Genomic DNA, 20,347 nt, shown 5'->3' on the forward strand with positions numbered 1-20,347 from the left:
TATGGCTGGGTCCCAACTGAGGAGGCATGGAATTTACTTCCTTTAAAAGTCCACAATCAACACCAAAGACTGAAGAATGGACGGAAGACCTTTCTAAATTCCTAGATGACAAAATCACAAATATATGCAAATCCTTCGATCTGGACAACGCACCCCTTCAATATTTAGAACAGGACACATACACGAAAGAATCTGTATATATAAATGATTCTTTCCCGAGATGGGCCACTTTTGATTTGCTTGACAACGAAAAAACCATACTAGTAGGACGGAAAATTAAATCAGGCTCCCCCAGTGACCAATTAACTTCCAAACTATTTGCCACCCTTGCCCCAGCGCTAGTAGATTCTCTTTCCGGTCTTTTAAATAAATCCCTGAAGGAAGCTGAGTTCCCAAATATTTGGAAGGCGGCAAGAGTTAAACCCATATTAAAAAAATCAGGCGCTGATGCAAATGCTTTTTTAAATTATCGCCCCATCTCCTTGTTGCCATACTCAGGGAAAGTGTTGGAAGCATTTGTAAATGAACAACTGGTAAACTACTTGGAGACGAACAACCTACTCGATCCCTCACAGTCAGGTTTCCGTGCTGCCCACAGCACGGAAACAGCACTGATCGAAGTTGCCGACAACATTAGGCTTGCCCTGGACAAACGTCAATCTTCAATTCTTGTCCTTTTAGATCTGTTGGCTGCCTTTGACACCATCTCCCATCAGATCTTGATCAGAAGACTATGGGAGTGTGGTGTCAGAGGGCAGGTTTTAAGATGGTTTGTCAGTTACCTGACGAACCGAACAACCACAGTACAAGTAGAAAAAACTTTGGCCAGTACTCGGCCCGTCATAAGAGGTGTGCCTCAGGGCTCTATTTTGAGCCCCTCGCTTTTTGATGTTTATATGGCCCCTCTGGCCAAAGTGATCAGGGCATGCGGGTTTGACGTGTTATCATACGCGGATGATACGCAAATACTGGTCACACTTGGCCCTGACGTAAACGAGACTAAAAGGCGTTTCAGAATATGTATGGCAGAGGTAAAAAACTGAATGGGCCAAAACCATCTCCAGCTGAATGGCACTAAATCCGAAGTCATGCTATTTGGGAGAGGAAATGAACACTGGACCCAGGACTGGTGGCCTTCGGAACTGGGGGAGTGCCCTTCCCCAAAAGAATCAGTCCGCAACCTAGGGTTCCACATGGACAATAAGCTATCCATGAGTGACCAAGTTAATCATACTGTGGGCACCTGCTTCGGAATCATGCGGAGTCTTCGCAAGGTCTTTAAATGGATACCAACCGAAGCACGTAGAATTCTGGTTCAGGGCCTTATCGTAAATAGGCTAGATTATGGCAATTCACTCCTCCTGGCCATTAACGAGTGCCATATCAGGAAACTGCAGGTCGTACAAAATACGGCTGCTCGTCTGATTTTAGGCCTACCCAGACGATCCCCCTCATTGCCATGTTTGAGAACCCTACATTGGCTCCCGATAAAAAAAAGAACTATTTTTAAGACCCTATGTCTGGTTCACAAGCACATGTACGGGCGAGGACCAAAATACTGGATTCAGAAATTGACATGGTACATGCCTGGCCGACAGCTGAGACCAAGTACTAAGTCACTGCTCACGCCGCTCAGAGTTCAAACTGCCAGAAATGGTGGTCGTGCCTTCTCTTTCATGGCACCATCCCTCTGGAACGAACTTCCTCTGAGCCTTCGTATAACCACCGAACTTATGAGCTTTCGAAAAAAACAAAAAACCTGGCTCTTCTGCTAGTGTTATCCTTCGGCTCATCTTCTTATCTCAGGACTGTCTGCATGCGCCATGAGACTCCCTCGGGATGTGATATGTGCGCAATATAAGTGTCCAGACTAGACTAGACTATGGAGAGCAAAAGAATGATGGGTTGGAATGCCATCAGGAGTGATTGCCAGTGGTTAGACAAATTGCAAACATTCCTCATATCACCTTTTATGTGTTTCATATATTTAGAATGCACCATTCTCTAGGTGGCTATATGTGTGCTTTACTAAACACTGACATTTCTTCCTGTGACTGCATCAGACCGCTAAACACTATATGTGTTGCTCTGATGAAATATAAAAGCATTTTGGGTAATTCAAAGAGGGAGGACAACTTCTTAGTGTAGTTTTCCATAAGAGGTATTCACTTCCCGGTGGCATGGTGGGTGCTGGAGTTATTAACAGCATGTGTGGTTCTTGTACGCTCACCTGGGATAAGTGACCAGCATGGGTTTCCTTCACTGCTTCTGCGTGGGAGTGCTGTCCCGGTTGTCGGCGTCTTTTCCTGCCTTTCAGCCACGCCTCGCGGCCCCCGCTCCGCGGGAGCCACTCGCAGGCAGAAGACTTTGGCTGGGTTGTTTTTCCCTTGTCTTCCTCGGACCCACTGAGTGCATAGGAGCACCAACGCCCTCACTGCAACCTGCGTTTCCACCCTAAGACCAGAGGCGGGACTGCGAGGACCAGCCTGCTGAGCGGCGCTGATCGGCCGCAGCTGGTCCTCTTCCCGCCCCTTCCACCAGTCAAAAGGGTTGTGGAGTGCTAGCTGCCTGGTTTCCTTCACTGCTTCTGCGTGGGAGTGCTGTCCCGGTTGTCGGCGTCTTTTCCTGCCTTTCAGCCACGCCTCGCGGCCCCCGCTCCGCGGGTGCCGCTCGCAGGCAGAAGACTTTGGCTGGGTTGTTTTTCCCTTGTCTTCCTCGGACCCACTGAGTGCATAGGAGCACCAACGCCCTCACTGCAACCTGCGTTTCCACCCTAAGACCAGAGGCGGGACTGCGAGGACCAGCCTGCTGAGCGGCGCTGATCGGCCGCAGCTGGTCCTCTTCCCGCCCCTTCCACCAGTCAAAAGGGTTGTGGAGTGCTAGCTGCCTGGTTTCCTTCACTGCTTCTGCGTGGGAGTGCTGTCCCGGTTGTCGGCGTCTTTTCCTGCCTTTCAGCCACGCCTCGCGGCCCCCGCTCCGCGGGTGCCGCTCGCAGGCAGAAGACTTTGGCTGGGTTGTTTTTCCCTTGTCTTCCTCGGACCCACTGAGTGCATAGGAGCACCAACGCCCTCACTGCAACCTGCGTTTCCACCCTAAGACCAGAGGCTGGACTGCGAGGACCAGCCTGCTGAGCGGCGCTGATCGGCCGCAGCTGGTCCTCTTCCCGCCCCTTCCACCAGTCAAAAGGGTTGTGGAGTGCTAGCTGCCTGGTTTCCTTCACTGCTTCTGCGTGGGAGTGCTGTCCCGGTTGTCGGCGTCTTTTCCTGCCTTTCAGCCACGCCTCGCGGCCCCCGCTCCGCGGGAGCCGCTCGCAGGCAGAAGACTTTGGCTGGGTTGTTTTTCCCTTGTCTTCCTCGGACCCACTGAGTGCATAGGAGCACCAACGCCCTCACTGCAACCTGCGTTTCCACCCTAAGACCAGAGGCGGGACTGCGAGGACCAGCCTGCTGAGCGGCGCTGATTGGCCGCAGCTGGTCCTCTTCCCGCCCCTTCCACCAGTCAAAAGGGTTGTGGAGTGCTAGCTGCCTGGTTTCCTTCACTGCTTCTGCGTGGGAGTGCTGTCCCGGTTGTCGGCGTCTTTTCCTGCCTTTCAGCCACGCCTCGCGGCCCCCGCTCCGCGGGTGCCGCTCGCAGGCAGAAGACTTTGGCTGGGTTGTTTTTCCCTTGTCTTCCTCGGACCCACTGAGTGCATAGGAGCACCAACGCCCTCACTGCAACCTGCGTTTCCACCCTAAGACCAGAGGCGGGACTGCGAGGACCAGCCTGCTGAGCGGCGCTGATCGGCCGCAGCTGGTCCTCTTCCCGCCCCTTCCACCTGTCCCTCACCTTGATAACCTTTGACGGACACGCGCACGCGGGACGCGCACGGGGCTAAGGCCGGGGCGAAGACCGGGCAAAGAGCGGGCCGTTTGAGGCCGTTCGAGGACATAGAGGACTGGCCTGGCCCACCCCTCTCGGCCCTTGCTATCTGACTTGTCCCTCTTCTAGCAGTAAGTACATTGTTGGTACCGAAATCCAAGTATATCATGAATACACGGGGCAGCCGCAGTAAAACTGCAATGGGGCTGAGTAAGCCTAGCGGGACATTGGATGACTTCCTTGTAAAGACTAATTTAGCAATTGATGCAGAAATTACCAAATTGCAGAACAGGGTGTCACTTGAGCTTGATGCAGCACGTAGGCTTTCACAGACTTTTGCCAATTCCAAAAAATCTTCCCTAGGGAAAATTGCGTCCGCTGTATCTCCACAACATGCTTCTTGCCCTCACCCACTGATTATTCATGCCGATGTTCACTCTGTTTCCCTACCTCCTTCCCTTCCATTAGAGCCCGTACCCACCTTATCCACTGTGTCCCCTAATACCTTTGAGGGAACCGCGCCCACTGGACCTGGAACGACTACTATTCTGCCGGACAGTCCTAACCCCGTCGACCTTTTTACCTCTGTAGTAAAACATAAAAACAAAGATGGTCCAATTTTAAAACAGAAAAATAATACAAGATCTGCCTATGCCCGTAAAAGATCTGCCTATGCCCGCAAAAAAGCAAAAATTGCAAGGCTCCAGTTCTTTAACAAGAGGCGAACATTACCCATCATGGGGGAGACCATACAAGCGTCAAACTTGGATAACCATCTAAAAGGGGGGGACAGGGAACATAGTGACCTTACTCAAGGGCCTTCCTCCACTCATGGTGAGAAATCCGTAGAGGGAGGACAAAGCGAGATAGGGAAGGGCAGTAACAAGGGGGATGACGATGAAGATTTTCTTAAGAAAGTCTGGGTCACATTAAAACAATTATTGACACCTCTGGAACTCAGACTTTCACGCATCGAGAACAACTTACTCGAGATGGATAAGACCCTAGTCTCCCTGGCCACCCTTAGCCTAAAACAACTGGAAACAAGCTATCCCCACATAGCTGAAGGTACTACCCAGGATGATGACGATGGTATCCATCCGGTCCCAGAATCTAACGTTAGTTCCCTTGCCCCTCAAATACTGCCCCCGGTCTTGCCTCTACCCCTACCCCCACCAAAACCAACCCCAATACCTAAACCCCGGTCTAAGTCAAACGTTCCTTTTCCCTTAATACCAAAACTCCCAATACCAGTGCTAAAAGGCCCCGAGAATCAGACCTTATCCAAACCTATCATTAAGGCTGCCCATAAGCCCAATAAGACTAACATCCCCCCTACTGAGCTATTAACCAACCAGTACTATGGTCGCCAGAACTTTCGTGGGGGCTATATTGATCTCCCTCCTGACGCTGGGCCCTATGTTGCCATTTTGGCTGGTGTACCACCACTCGATCCGCATTCCATGGAGACCCACTGGTCCCTAAGGAATAAGGTGATTCACTGGCTCAACATCAATAGACAGCTTCCCAATTCTGGCAGGACCGGGGTTTTAATGGTAAGGAGAGTGCCATGGGTGGGTCGTACCCATAAATCCATCCCTGGAGACTGCATAGTGGTTTCATTTGCAGACCCCCACACAGCCCAATATATTACTAGATGGGAATCACAGGACACTGATCATTCTATAGTCACCAGACCCCTAACCTTCTTCTATCCTCCAAAACAGACCGTGGAGCCACCTGGGGCCTGGTCAATAGCCCACAACTGTAGATGGAAAGGACATGGGGACGGTTGGCAACCCACTAATAACTGGTGGGAAGGAGCGCCCACTAGGAACAGGTTCGAGTGCCTGGATCAGGTGGATTGACTGGGAATTAGTGCCGCTCCAACTCTCACCAACGCCCAAAACCCTCCAACAGAGACTGTACCGAGCGAAAAATTAAAGCCCACACCCCAAGTTTCAAGTTACATGGGGACAGATTTAAATCCACCCAAACAGCACGCTCTCCCTGCACAGGCCAGACGACAGGCAGACCTTACATACTCGCAAAATCTGAAAGGTACAACGGGGAATGGAGGGCATCATTCACATCCACAGGAAACCAGAAACCCAATGCACTCTCTCCTTTCCTGGAATGTAGCAGGCCTCGGTAACAAGATCATCCACAAACCTTGGCTGGAGATTGTGCAGAAGTATGGTATCATATGCCTACAAGAAACCTGGCTTATAGAGGAAGTACACATGCTGGGCTACCGAACCTTTCATTCTCCGGCGGTGCCATCAGCCCAGGGGCGCAACAAGGGGGGTTTGTGCACATACATCTCGAACACAGGGGATGTAAAAGTTTGTCATTTTAAATCTAATCAGTACTTCCAAATCATACTATTTAAATGGGGCATCTCGCAAAAGGTGATTCTTGTGAACTTCTACAATAATTTGCCAATTAGTGAAGTGGAATCAAATTTGAACACTATGGTCCATCACATTCATAAACTGAGAGATCAAGGTTCGGGGGATCACATAATGCTGTGGGTGGGTGATTTTAATTGTACTGTCTGTCCGTCCTCTGAGCCAGGTTTGTGCGGCCTGTCAGATCTAGGGGAGGACAGTCCCTTGCACTTCTCCCACTCCAACATGGGGTCTTTTCTCAACAACGTTATATTCACCTTTGACCTCACTTTTATCAACCAGGCATGCTCCCCCCCGGTTCCCTTTGCCCCAACGTATAATGGAAGAGGCTGTAAATCCATAATTGACTTTGCCCTTATATCACCTACTCACCCAGATTTTATACCTTTTTGGGAAACGGGGGAAGAACCTATGAGTGATCATTATCCCATCACTTTTGGGGTAAATCTCATGGAAAGCAAGGTAAAGGAACCTAGTGGGGCTCTATATCCATTCGAGGTTACCCTAACTAAGACCAATGGGTATGTAATTAAATGGGAGAAAATGAACCCAACATCCTTCTTCCAAAATTTTATATGCTCTTGTTCCACGGACATATTTGCTTGCTTACAGGAAGAAACTGACCCAGAGAGCATCATGGCTGCCTTTTCCAATATTCAGCTCCACATAAAAAACGCATTGACCAGGAACTGTAAAGTCAATGGGAGGCATACCCGAGGGTGGTTTGATTCTAGATGCACTTCCACGCTGAAAAACTTAAAGAAAGCTCTGTCCGCTGATCCAAAAGATAGGGTTCAAATTCGCCAAGCGAGACATGACTATAAGCTGGCAATTAAACAGCGGAGGGCGACCTTGAAGCAGGAGGCCTGGGAAGCTCTGGGGGAAGCCGCCAGGACTAAGGATAGCAATGCCTTCTGGAAAGTCATAAGATCTGTTTATAACTCAAAAGACAGAGATAACTCTGTAGAGGTGGCTATAACGGCTGAGCTCTGGGTAGAACATTATGGTAAACTTTATTCCAACAACACACAGGGTAACGCCCCGAACCCTTGGAAGGCGACCTCCCCCACAGACAGCATAACCCAGGATAACCAGCTTTCCGTCTTCCCAGCATCTCCTTATCCGATCAAACTAGTATTTACCACATTAGAAGTGGAAGATGCCCTCAGAGAAAGTCCTTTAGGCAAAGCCCCGGGCCCTGATCACACCCCAGTGGATGTCTATAAATCAGAACCGGACTTCTGGGTTCCCTTGTTAACTAACGTATTAAATATGGGAAATAAATGTGGCTTCATTACCACTTGGTCGGACGCGATCATAGTTCCCATATTTAAAAAAGGGAATAGGGACGACCCGGCTTGTTACCGTCCAATATCTTTATTGGACGGACTCATGAAAATAGCTGGAAGGATTGTCCTTAAGAGGATCCAACACTGGGAAGAAGAGAAGAAGGTAATCTCGGAGTTCCAATATGGGTTCCGAAAGGGACTAGGGACATTGGAGCAATGTTTAAACTTGTCCCTATTAGTCTCCAAATATACCCAGGCCAAAAAAGGGCACCTTTTTGTCACCTTTGTCGACCTTAGCTCCGCATTTGATTGTGTGGACCACGCGTTGCTTTGGTCGACATTGGAAGACATTGGGGTGGACTCAACTATCCTCACATTCATCAAAGAACTTTATAGAGATGCAGGGGCTAGAGTAAGATTTGGGACCCAGGGGCAATGTTCACAAAAATTCGCCATAAACAGAGGGGTGAGGCAAGGCTGCATACTTGCGCCCTTGCTTTTCACATTCTATATAAATTCTATCGCAGAGAGTTTAATAACCCTCTCAAGCGATTTCCCGGCTGTTAATGGTAGGCCTGTACCCATCCTTTTATACGCCGATGACGCGGCTATCATGTCCAGGACCAAAGTAGGTCTGCAGAAAGCAGTAAATGAATTTTCATCCTACATGGGTAAAAGAAGTTTAAAGGTGAACATATCCAAAACTTTCTCCATGTCCTGCTCCCAAAAGAATAACAGACCAACTTGCTCAATATACTTAGATCAGCAAAAGATTGCCATTACAGACTCTTTTTGCTATTTGGGCATTGTGTTTGACAGGCGGGGAAGGTGGAAACACGCAGTATCAGCCAGGAAACTCGCCTTTTCCCGTGCCATAGGTGCTTTAAGAACCTTTGCAGCCAAAATTGGGGGCAAACCCACTCGAGAAATGCTACAGATCTACCAGGCAAAGTGTATAGCAACGGCCACATATGGTGCAGGTATTTGGGGTTTCGAGAATGTGTCCTCATTACAAACTTGCGAGAACATTTTCATTTGTTACTTATTAGGTGTGCCCAAAACCACGTCGACATTCATGACTCATATTGAGACCGGCGTTAAATACCTCAGTGACATCGTAAAAATATCACCCTGTTTGCTTTGGCATAAGATTTGGACCACAGAAGAGTGCAAATTGAACAGAAACCTTCTTAAAGACTGCATGGCTCTGGACGGGGCAGCAAAAGTCAAGTGGTTGCGATACGTCCAAATGATGTTTTCTAACATTGGACACCCTGAATTCTACGATGAACCAGAGACCACACAAACCTTGACCAGATCTGCCCTTAAAAAATTATTATTCATACACTTAGAGAGCGCAAGATGGGACACTGAGAAACTCAGAGGTACTACCCTGAGCTATCAGCAAATGACTCCCACTGAAGGCCTACAACTCTACCTTGGGATCGAAAAAGCACCCTATGCTCGCATGCTTTTATCTAGGCTGCGTCTAGGGACCTTTTTCCGTCTGGTCACCTTGCCAAAACAGAATGATTGGGCCTCATTGAAATTAATATGTCCATGTGATGACCACTCAATACAAAGCAACATACATATCATGTTCTTTTGTAAACTGTATACCACCCCGAGGAAATTATTCCTTTTACCCTGACTTAAATGTTGGGGGATAAGAACATGTAAACCTGCATATTCAAAATTATTGCTTTTAGAAGATGTGGACGTTATCTTTGCTGTTTCTCGCTTTTTAATGGCAGTGATGAAATTTAGAAATACAATGAGTAAACCAACATGTGTCAACACTGACCGACTAGGGTAAAATGAGGCCATTTGCTTACATTACCGCAGTAGATTTTAATCCTTGGAGAAATGTTTTATCTATTTTTGAAACTTTCCTCATGTGAAAATCCCTCTTAAATTGTTTGTATAAATTGTATGTGCACGCTTTTATGACCTCCTGAAAACCTATTTTTGTAATTCTGTTTATGTGAAAATTCTTTTAAATTGTCTGTATAAATTGTATTTGTACGCTTTTATGATTTCTTTCTTGAAAATCGAATAAAGCTTTATTTGATTTGAAAAAAAAAAAAAAAAAAAAAAAAGTTGAAATTATAGACCCAGTTGACTTTTTACCTCATGTCAAGGTTCTGTCTTTTTCTGTTTCATGAAATATTTATTAAATATATTCTGATATTAAAAAGTGAGGAACCCCAGCCCAAAAACGAAATAATATTTCAATCCTTGAATTAATTATGTTTATTCCTGACTTCAATTTAGCATAGTTATTTTTAAGAAGCAGTTGTGAAAGCCTCCTAAGCAAGATCCTTTATATCTGTACAACTCAATCATATGCCAGGACGGGGAGATGGGGTTGCTTGTGTAAATTAATCCACTCCCTGAAACACATCACTTTTGAATGTCAAGTGTATAATCTTCAAAGCCTCTCTCTTGAAATTTTACAGTTTTGTTAACTTTCACTAACTGTTTTACCTGTTCTCCATTTTCTAACATTTACTGTTCAAAGATAACATTTGCTGCTTTTAGAATTAATGTTGGGTCAGCTAATGGTGAGCCATCATGAATCATTTTATATCAGACTTTGTACAGCCAGTCTTGACAAGTACTATTATTGTCCTTTCGTCGTGTTGGATAGGTTTCTACCATTTTGAGAAAATGCACACAATAACCAGTATTTATCTTAAACCAATGCAGAGGGGCATTTCAATGAAATCCATTTCCATCTGGTTAAAGGGACCTGCGGATCCTCCTACATGGCTCATAAAAACGTGTGTTTTTCTTCTTGCATTCTGTTGGCATACCAAGCAACAGTGGCACAATGTTTTGGCAGTCACTCTAAATTTGGGATTTAACCACCCTTGTCAAAAGACGAGCATCATTGCATCTCTTCCTACATGTGCAGGACCATGATAATGTCTAGCCAAATGTGACAACAAGCTATCAGGTAATACAGGTTTGCCATCAGTGTAAACTCAAACTTCATCTTCTCTTTTTATACAACCTGCTCGCACCCAACCTTGCTTCTCTACTTCTGTCACTTCTTCCAGTAGTCTTCTGACCTCGTCCCAGGTATCTACAGTTGTCAATAACATATTGCAATTTGTGATGTCTGAAGTTTCATTTAATGTATCCTCATTGACAGTATGCACATTTAATGCACAATCATTTGCAATCTCATCAGCATATATAGTGGATACATAGTCATTGCGTTGTCTGTGTGCTACGAACTTGACTCCTGCAAAGTGGGCAGGAAAATGTAGGGTTCACAATAGGTTACTTACACTTTCCCCATTATGGATTGGTGATCCGGAGAAAGTCATGAACCCACTTTGTGACCACAATTGCCCAAAGTCATGCACAACTCTAAAGCAGTGCTGACTATCTCTAAATATGGTAACTCCAAGAACGAGCCAATTCAACAAATTCAACTTCTTTGCAGAGTACACTCTTGCAACCATGATGCTTCCACAACACCAATAACTGTGCAAACAGCATAAGCAGCTCTCAAATTTCCTTCACTGTCTCTCAAACAAGAAACACCAACAAACAAAACATAATCAGATTTCAAACAAAGGTTCATCTTGGATGTCAGGAAGAGGTTTTGCACACAATTCAGTCACATTAAAACTATCATGTTCAGCTTCATCAACTACAGTTTTATTTCTAGGCAATGGCAACAGAGCAGATGAATTTAAAACTGTGCATCTTTTAAAAGTCAAATTCTCTGCACTTAAAAGAATCTTTTTATATTTTGTAAGATGACTGTTCGTCAGATTCTGTGTCCGATACGGGTTAACAGTATCTCCACTGAATGGGGTACAAATGCAGTTAATGGATGCCTCATTACTATGCTTTCACACTGCTCAAGACTCACACATGCCGATGCAAATGATTTTAAAGATCCTGGTAATGCTGCAGCTACAGGATCAAGAGTCGCTGAAAAATAGGTTATAGGCCTGCGACTACTTCCATGCATTGTGTCAACACTGAAAGAGCAAAGCTTTCTCTTTCACTGCAAGATAACACAAAGCACTTGTAATCCGGCATTCCCAGAGCCGGTGCCCCACAAAGGCATTCTTGAAGGCAATCATTCAACTGTCATCTCAAGATACCGGATCAGACAAGTCTTAGGGCCTGGGTACGATGTCGGTTGGAAACCAAACTGCACGACTCTTTTTCCGAATCCGTTCTTACTGATTTGTGGTCAGCGGTTCCGCCTGACCGATGATGGTGCCTCCAAAAACAGTTCAGAAGGACTCCCATTGACTTCAATGGGTGCCTGTGTTTCAACCGACAACACAGGCTCCTATGGGGAAAATGGGTGTTTACGGAAAACTTTGCACCCTATGGTGCCTGCCACACTGTGCATGGTTTTACAGGGGGGTCCCTTGGGTACCCCCTCATCCACAAAATGTTTGCCTCAAGATGAAGGGGGGCCTGCTAGAGGCCCCCAAAGTCAGTTTCCGACAACTTTTTTTATGTCGGACAGACCCAGTCGGAAAGGCTGTTGGAATCTGAAATCGTAAACGATCAGTCGGAAATACTGTCAATTGAGCTGTACAAATCGTCTCCGACTGACTCAGATTCTCTGAATGCCAGTCGGAACTGATTCGGAATGACCAAATGGTTCCCCTTTCAACCCCGAGCTTCATAGTCAGTCGGCCGAGTCGAGAGGATGGGTACTGACACGGCTTGGAGAATCTGACTGTCGGTCATAGGCCTTCCAACATACATTGTCCTGATCTCCATGGCCCTCTTAGCCCTATTTCCAGTGATCCTGGTTATGATCCTTTTAGTTCACCCAGTCCTCCTTGCGTTGGTCTTCTAGGTCCCCTTTGCATTGGTCCCCTTGGTTTTACTAATACCTGTCCTGCTAATCTTGGTTTCCATGTATTCCTGGTACTACTTCCTTTTGCCCTACAGGTCCTAATCTTCATGGACCTCTTCAATCTAATCCTGATCCTCCTGGCCCTAATGCTCCGTGCACTCATGATTCTGCAATAATTTGTTCTGGCTAGCCACACATCATCCTATTCTTTCCTCGTTCCGATGTTACTTGACAATGTTTCATGCTAGGCTTAGAAACTTCCTAACCATGTAATTTGCGGTCTGTATGGTCATCATTCCCATGTTCTCATACTTTCATTATTGTATTCTGGGTCTGTTGTTTCAGGGGTTCCCAGTTATAGACCTTGTCATCCCCCTCACCTTGATTCTTGTCCATCAATTTTCTGGTCTCCTTCTGGTTTATCTATTCCCCTGGATTGCCTATTTGTAATAATTTGGCTCAATTGTTCTCATGGGTCATGTAATCCTGGACCTAGTTATGGTACTCCTTTGCCTGGTCCTCTCATCTATTGGGTCTTCTGGTGCTATGCCTACTGACCTTGGTTTTCTAGCCCTCCTAGTCCCCCAGCGTTCCTGCCCAATTCCTAGTCCTACTAGTCCTCCTGGTGTGCCTGTTGCACCTTGTTCTTGGCCATCTGACCCTGGTGCCCTCTAACATGGTCCTCCTACTAATGGTCCTCCTGGGTCTGGTATTCCTCATCCTTCTGGCATTGATGCTCCTAATTCCCTGGCTGTGTGTCACCCTGGTTCATGTAGTCCTTGTCACCTTGGTTTACGATCCCTCTGAGTATGACCTTCATGCACCTTCCAATCCTCGTCCCATTGGGCCTAGTCTTCCAGGTCTGAATATCCTTCCTGGTGGTACTAATCTTAAATCTTAAAACACTGCTCAGTATTTTAGAAATCAAAACTACCATGGCCAAGATACATTGTGCCGGTGACTAACATTTCAGTGTGGTTGAAGAAGCATCTGATGACATAATACCAATAAGCATCTCAGCTGGGGGAAGAGTGTGAAAAGGTGTGTTTATTCACAAGCAGCAGAGTTAACTCCTCCTGTAAATTACTCAGCTGCATTACTTACCTGTCTCCTGCTATCACTTCACTATTCCACGTAGCTCCATTACTTTGTCTCACTCAATTCCTCTTATTTTAGGCAAGGATCTCCCTTCACTTTTTTCAAAAAAGAACTTAAAGGTTTGTTTAAACTGCTCCAGGGTAAAGGGTATTGCAGTCTAGCGCCAGGACACCCTGTTAAGGGCAACAGTCATGCTTTCTAAATAAATAATAATAATGGTATGCAGCAAGCTACAAAATGTCAAGGAAAAAGAGTACTGGTTTTGATATACAAAAACAAAAACATTAATTTGTGTTGTACAAAACATATTCACATTTGTGTACAAAACAAAAATAACAAATTTTGATACAATTTATTTTGTAAACTGCTGGAACTAGCGTTGCAAACTTTCGCTACATACAGTGAATACAGTGATTTAGGTTGTTGGTTTTATTTTAAAGATTCGGTCAAAGATAAGGCTTTGCTCTCTTCATTTGACCTAATCGGACTACCAGACTTGATAACAGTGATATGCAAAATGAAAGCCAGATGTACATGGAGTGATCTGTAATTCTGAAATGTGATACATATATTAGTCCTAGAGAGAGTTAGTGAATGACAGTGTAACATGTGTTTAATTAGTGGGCCTGGGCAAAATGTAACATATTCTGGCGTAATTGACATACATTTTGGAATTTCATGCTATGCTTGTCACGAGAAATTCCTGAAATTATGCCATTACACAACTTTTCGAAGTTATGCTTCATTTGCAGTGTACATTTGCTATGAAATGCGCTATTCAACATATGTGGGGCCATATTATCAAGAACGGCGATAGCATTATTGCTGCTTTTACGGCAGGAAACTGCCTCTAAAGCGGCGATAAGGGGCTTGATATTATGCCCTTGTGAATTACCATAGAAGCCCATGTTCACATGGGCTTCCATGGGAATTCACAAGGGCATATTAACAAGCCGCTTTAGAAGCAGTTTCCTGCCGCTAAAGCGGCGATAATGTTATCGCTGTTCTTGCTAATATGGCCCTTTAATTGCTGTTGTTTGCAATGCTGTGTTTAAATGCATCCTCACTACAAAAATGTACTCGAGTATTCATTTCATGCTAAAATAGGGTGTGAAATGGTGGATTTGCATTTTGCATAGTTATGCATAATGTCACGTTATATAGCCGACATTTTGCATAATTATGCAAAAGCAAATTATACACATTTCACACACCACTAATGACTAGACCAAAGAGGCTTAGGATGGATTGGGCATGTAGGGTGCACTGTACTGCTACATAAATGCATCCATTGCTTAGAGCCTAATGGTGTTTCTTCTACTTTCTCTCATTCAAATTTGACTTCTTTTGGAGAAGGGTCTAATATTGAGTGACAGGGGAGAATCAATTTCCCCAGAACCGATCAGGTTTCTGTCCATCTGTCCCTTCATCTCTATGTCTGTCTGTCCATCCCTCCATTGTTGTTCTTTCTGTGTCTGCTTGTGTGCAGACTGTGGTTTGCCTGGGACGGTAAGCCTCTGTACGTCTCTTTGCATGAGCCTTTCAACATTGGTCTGTGTGTATGATACCTAAATCTCTTCATCTGTGCATTGTGGTGACTGTGTGCATAGGTGTGTTTAAAGATCCTTCTGAGTGCAAGGGTACTTGTATATATGGTGGTCTGTTGTAATTGTATGTCTTTTATGCCGTGTGAATCGATGCAAATAGGGCTGGCGGTGTGTTTGCATGGGTAGTGTGTGTGTGTATTGGTGTCTTGAGGTGTTGTTAGAAATTGGATCCCTGGCTGGCCAAGGCTTGCCCCAAGGTCAGTCAGACACCACCATTCCCACGTCAGGGCAAGGGAGTTACACGCCAAGATAACCCCTGCTCACCCCCTTGGTAACGTGACACGAGCAGTAAGGCTAAACTCGGAGGCAATGTGAGTTAAGTGTTTGCGCACGCACCCCCAGCAACAACACCCAAGGCCCACCACAAAGGAAACTCCACACAAGGTTATGTATAAAAATAGCCTTTGTATTACACCAAACACATTAGATAAAAATACACACTTTACAATGTGCCAACAGGCACGGGCAGAATTTACAGGGGATATATGTACAGGACAGGGCCACCTGGACCACTGTCAGGAATAAGCACTTTTAGAATTAACACTTTTAGACCATAGAACATATAATCGAGTGATCTCCTCAGTAGGCCTGAGAGGGCGGTGGCGACCCTCGCGTTACAAGCTTTTGGTTGGAGCGACCAAGGTGTGGGCTTAGAGGAGGAGGGGGAAGGGTGCGGGTGGCCCAGCGAAGCGGACGCGGCTCGAGGCATGATGGCGGCCCAGGCACAAGCTGCCGAGGTGCAGGATGCGGGCGGCCCAGGCGGAGCAGAGCACGGCTTCACAAGGAGCGGTGCGGCTCTTGGCGGGGGCGGTTAGGCACGAGCTGCAGGGGAGTGAGCGAGGCACACTTCAGGCGAGGCACCAGCGGCCCAAGGAGATCAGACAAGTCCCTGCAATTTGTCAGGGAAGGCACAATAGAGTCCACTGGTCCTGGGACTCTGGTCAGGGGGCAAGCTCAGTATCAAGCCCTTGGAGATAGTTAAACACCAAATAATCATGTAGCACACAACCAGTAAGCACTGGTAAGAGGTAAGTACCACCTACGCAACCCTAACCACCTTAGGAGAATGTCACGCAGGGAACCAGGACCTCACTAGAAACACCTGTACTAGGAGAAAACAACCACCTAAGTATCACCATACATTTAGGGGTATAAGCATGGGAACAAAACACATGATGCATAAACATACATTCAGCGGTGTAAGAACAAGGCACATGACGCATGAAAACACATTCAGAGGTGCAGTACAGGAGAACACATGATGCATAAACAACACATTCAGAGGTGTAAGAACAAGGCACATGACGCATCAAAAACACATTCAGAGGTGCAGCAAAGAACAAGGCACATGCCGCATCAAAACACATTCAGAGGTGCAGCAAAGAACAATTCGCAGAAATTACATTAGCACAGAACTTACATCAAAGTCCAGGTTGCGCCACTGCGCCAAAACCTAAACGTAGCAGCTGCCCACTACTTGCTGGGCAGCTGAGGGACAAGACAGGGCCTAAACGCTGCAGCTGGCACCAAGTGCTGTGCAGCTGGGGAAGGCCAGGGTAGGGATGAAGGAGTACGCCCCACTCCTAAAGTCCAGAGCACATGTCCCTAAAAAGAAAGAAACCTAAACGGTGCAGTTGCCCACTACTTGCTGGGCAGCTGGAAATCAAGAACTGCAACAGGGCTCTCACTAGACCTCTTGACAAAGACTGCGCCATAGGTTGGAGCCACCTGGCTCTAGTAAGGCATTTTGCAAATTTTTGGAGCCCTCTAGGCTCTGGGAACCATGCTGCTGCACAAATCATGTGGGAGCCTCGCAGGCTCTGCACAAAAACAATGCGCCACGGTGGAGCCCTTTAGGCTCTTAAAACAACTGTGTTACTTGGAGCCCTCTGGCTAGGCTCTGGGAACCATGCTGCTGCACAAATCACGTGGGAGCCTCGCAGGCTCTGCACAAAAACAATGCGCCACGGTGGAGCCCTTTAGGCTCTTAAAACAACTGTGTTACTTGGAGCCCTCTGGCTCCTAAAACAATCATTATGCGCAATCCAGAAAAATCCGACCTGGCCCTCTACGGTGGAGCTCTCTGGCTCTAAGACAACGGGCCTCTCGGGCCTTTGGGACCCCCACTGGGGCTTTTGAACTCACAGGGGCCTTCGTTGGAGGCACGCATGGCTCTGGGGGACACAGGCTGCCGGGACCCCCAAGGGGCCCTTGAAACTATGCGCGCGAGACAGGTGGAGCGGCCTGCTGTCATCTGGGGCCGCTCTGACGACGGGCACCACTCGGGTGCCTGGGGAGCACATGTGGCCTTCCCCCCCCCCTCGCCCCAGCCGTCTCAACTTACCGGCTCTCGGCGCGGGGGGCTCTCTTCATCCGGCGGCGGGGAAAAGGTGGGGCTCTCTATCTCCGGGGCTCCCTCCTCTACATGGGAGCCCCGCAACACTGGCGCTGGTTTGCTGGCGGCCCCAGGGCTCTCCCTCACTCCTGGGAGCCCCGGGCCACAGGGATTTGGCCGGCTTTGCTTCCTTTTTCCCGGCGGCAGCGGGAAAACCGGAAGTCCCGTCCCGCGTCAGGCACCGTAGTGCCTGGCTTCCTGTTTTTGCGGCGCGAGGGCCGTGGCGGTGAAAACTCGGGGCATAAATGAGGGGTGGGCACCCTCGAAGTCCAAAATAAACATAGAAGCGAGGTGGGCACTTGCTAAGGAGCACATAAACGAGGTGGGCTCTCGTATAATAAAAAGTTGCAATTAAAGACGCAGGATAGGCACCTGCACACTCAGGGGCATAAAAAAGGGGAAGAGTGCTTCCCTCCTAGGGAAAACGACAGCGCTCTGCCCAGCAAGGAAAATAAAGCGCTCTCAAGGCGCTGGGGGCATAGATAGCACCAACAGGCACGCCAGAGATTACCCCTATAGCAAGAAGGGTCCAGCCACACAGGACAAGGTTTCCACGTTAAAGCCAAGTCTCCAATCATCCTAGGAAAGACAGAGGGGTCCTAAAAGAGTCCTCCAGCACCCAGGGGCTGGGCAGGGCCCAGGGAGGCAAGCCTTCCCCTGGGCCCAAGCAGCAGCACGCCATTGGCAGATTCCAGTCAGAAACAAGAACAATTTGTTAGGGGACACAGCTCCTTTGTCTTGGGTGCAGGGTGGGGGAGAAACCAGTCGCAGCTGGTTTTGGAGCACTCTTGATGTGCTCAGCCACCCTTCCTATTCACTAGGGAGGCTAGGGTCATCAGTCGCACCACAGGGGGTGGTGCCAGCATTGTGTGGGGAAAGCCCAGCCCTATTCAGGTCCCAGGGGCACCCCTCCCTCACATCAGCATGCTAATATCTCCACTCACCACCAGGCAGACCCACCCACACCCCTGGAGCCAGGCTCCCCAGCCAGCTCCTGCCAATCACACGCCAGCACCCTTACTGCACACACACACCACTGTCTAGAAGTGGCACTTCCACACTAGACACAATCATGCAGCATACATCATTGCGCAGCATTCAATCACACAAGCCCACACATACCAGACTCGAGTCTGCACACCCCACGCATCAGGAACTACCAGGGACACATACATTCCCCATGCATTCCTATGGGAGGGCAGGCCTATCTCACCACACGCACGCACTTTACCTGGGGACACAGTGGTAAAGTGCGCAAAAACCAAAAATCACTAACACCATGTCACAATTAAAAGCAAAAAGTTCAGGGGTGAACCTGCCAGAAGGGCCAAGTCCAACAGGTATGTTGCCTTCTCTGTACATGCGTATATAAGTGAGATCAATGACAGTCTGTTTATCAATGTTGTGTTACTGGGTGTATAAGCACTATTCAAAAGTCAAACATGCTAGATTTTCCAATATTCATTTAAATCTGGTTCTAAAATCGATATACTCTGACCATGAGATATAAAAATAGGAGTGAAGGGAATGGAAGGAGACAAGAAATGTAAAAATAAAAAATAACGAAAGCTAGGAAGGGACACAAAAATGATGGCAGGAAGGGTAAAGCTGTGAACAAATGGCAAGAATGAGAAAAATAAGAAAGGAAGGCAAAAGTAGAGAAAGAAAGAAAGAAAGAAAGAAAGAAAGAAAGAAAGAAAGAAAGAAAGAAAGAAAGAAAGAAAGTGATGGACGCAAGAAAGAAAAAAAGGAAGATGAGAGTAGGGGAAGTGAGGAATCGGGAAAGAAAGAAAATCGAGAGTGGGTGAAGGAAAGAAAGATGGGAGTGGAGGAGCAAAGAAAAGATAAAAAGGTGAATGTGGTGAGAGAAAAAAAATAAAAAAAACGGCAAGAAATTAATGAGGAAGAAACATGAAGCACGGAAGAGGCAGATGAGTTATCTAAATTAGTGTCTGAAAGGCCTTTCTCCCGGAAAGAAGAAAGGCTTGGGGAAGGAGAGAAGGAAGGCAGGACCGGAGGGGGAAGGAGGAGGGATTTATTGCTACAGAAAAAAAACATGAAGGAATGGAGGAGAGAAGGAAGGCAGGAACAGAGAGAAGGAGGCAGTAAATGCTGCAGAAAAACAAATAAAGGGCAGGAGGAAGAAAAGAAGGAAGTAACGGAAATAATGGGAGGAAATAGGAAAAGAGCTGAGGAAAGAGGAATGAAGAAAGAACGTGATGTAGGGGTGGAGGGAATAGGATAAGAATAAGAATAAGATGGATGTTAGGAAGGAAAGAAAGTAGGACATAAGGGAAGAAGGGAGGAATAAAAAAGGTATAAAGGAAGAACGAAGGAAGGAAGACTGGAAGGGTTGGATGGTTTGTGGGAGGAAAAAATGGAGAGATGAGGCAAGAAGAATGGAAGGATGCATTAAAAAGCAGAATTAAAAGGGGGAGCATAAATGAGTTAGAGTTTTGGGGAAGGGGGGAATGGAGGGAAAGAGGAAACTTGAAAATGAAGTAAAGAAAAGAAATAGCAATAAGAAAAAATGTAGCGAGAGAAAAAAAAGTTAATAGTTACTAGTTAGCCATTGTTAATGCCTCATATTTACAGAAATGAATTAGATTATGAAAACCTAAACCATTAAATGTTTTTTTTTTCTTTTTCTTCAGTCAATCTAGGCAGTGTGCACATGGAAGAAGAAATTATGAATGCCAGCCTGTGGGGTGGCTGCTGGTGAGTTTATTGTCTGCTGTTCTTTCACACTCTACCGTCCACCTTTTCTTCTACCTTTATTGTCTGGAACAGATGTACTTCTTAACTATTGTTTTGTTTTTGGGGACCCCTGGGCTAGCCTTATCGCT

The sequence above is a fragment of the Lissotriton helveticus genome, chromosome 11 (assembly GCF_964261635.1).
Source record: "Lissotriton helveticus chromosome 11, aLisHel1.1, whole genome shotgun sequence".
Lineage (NCBI taxonomy): Eukaryota > Metazoa > Chordata > Amphibia > Caudata > Salamandridae > Lissotriton > Lissotriton helveticus.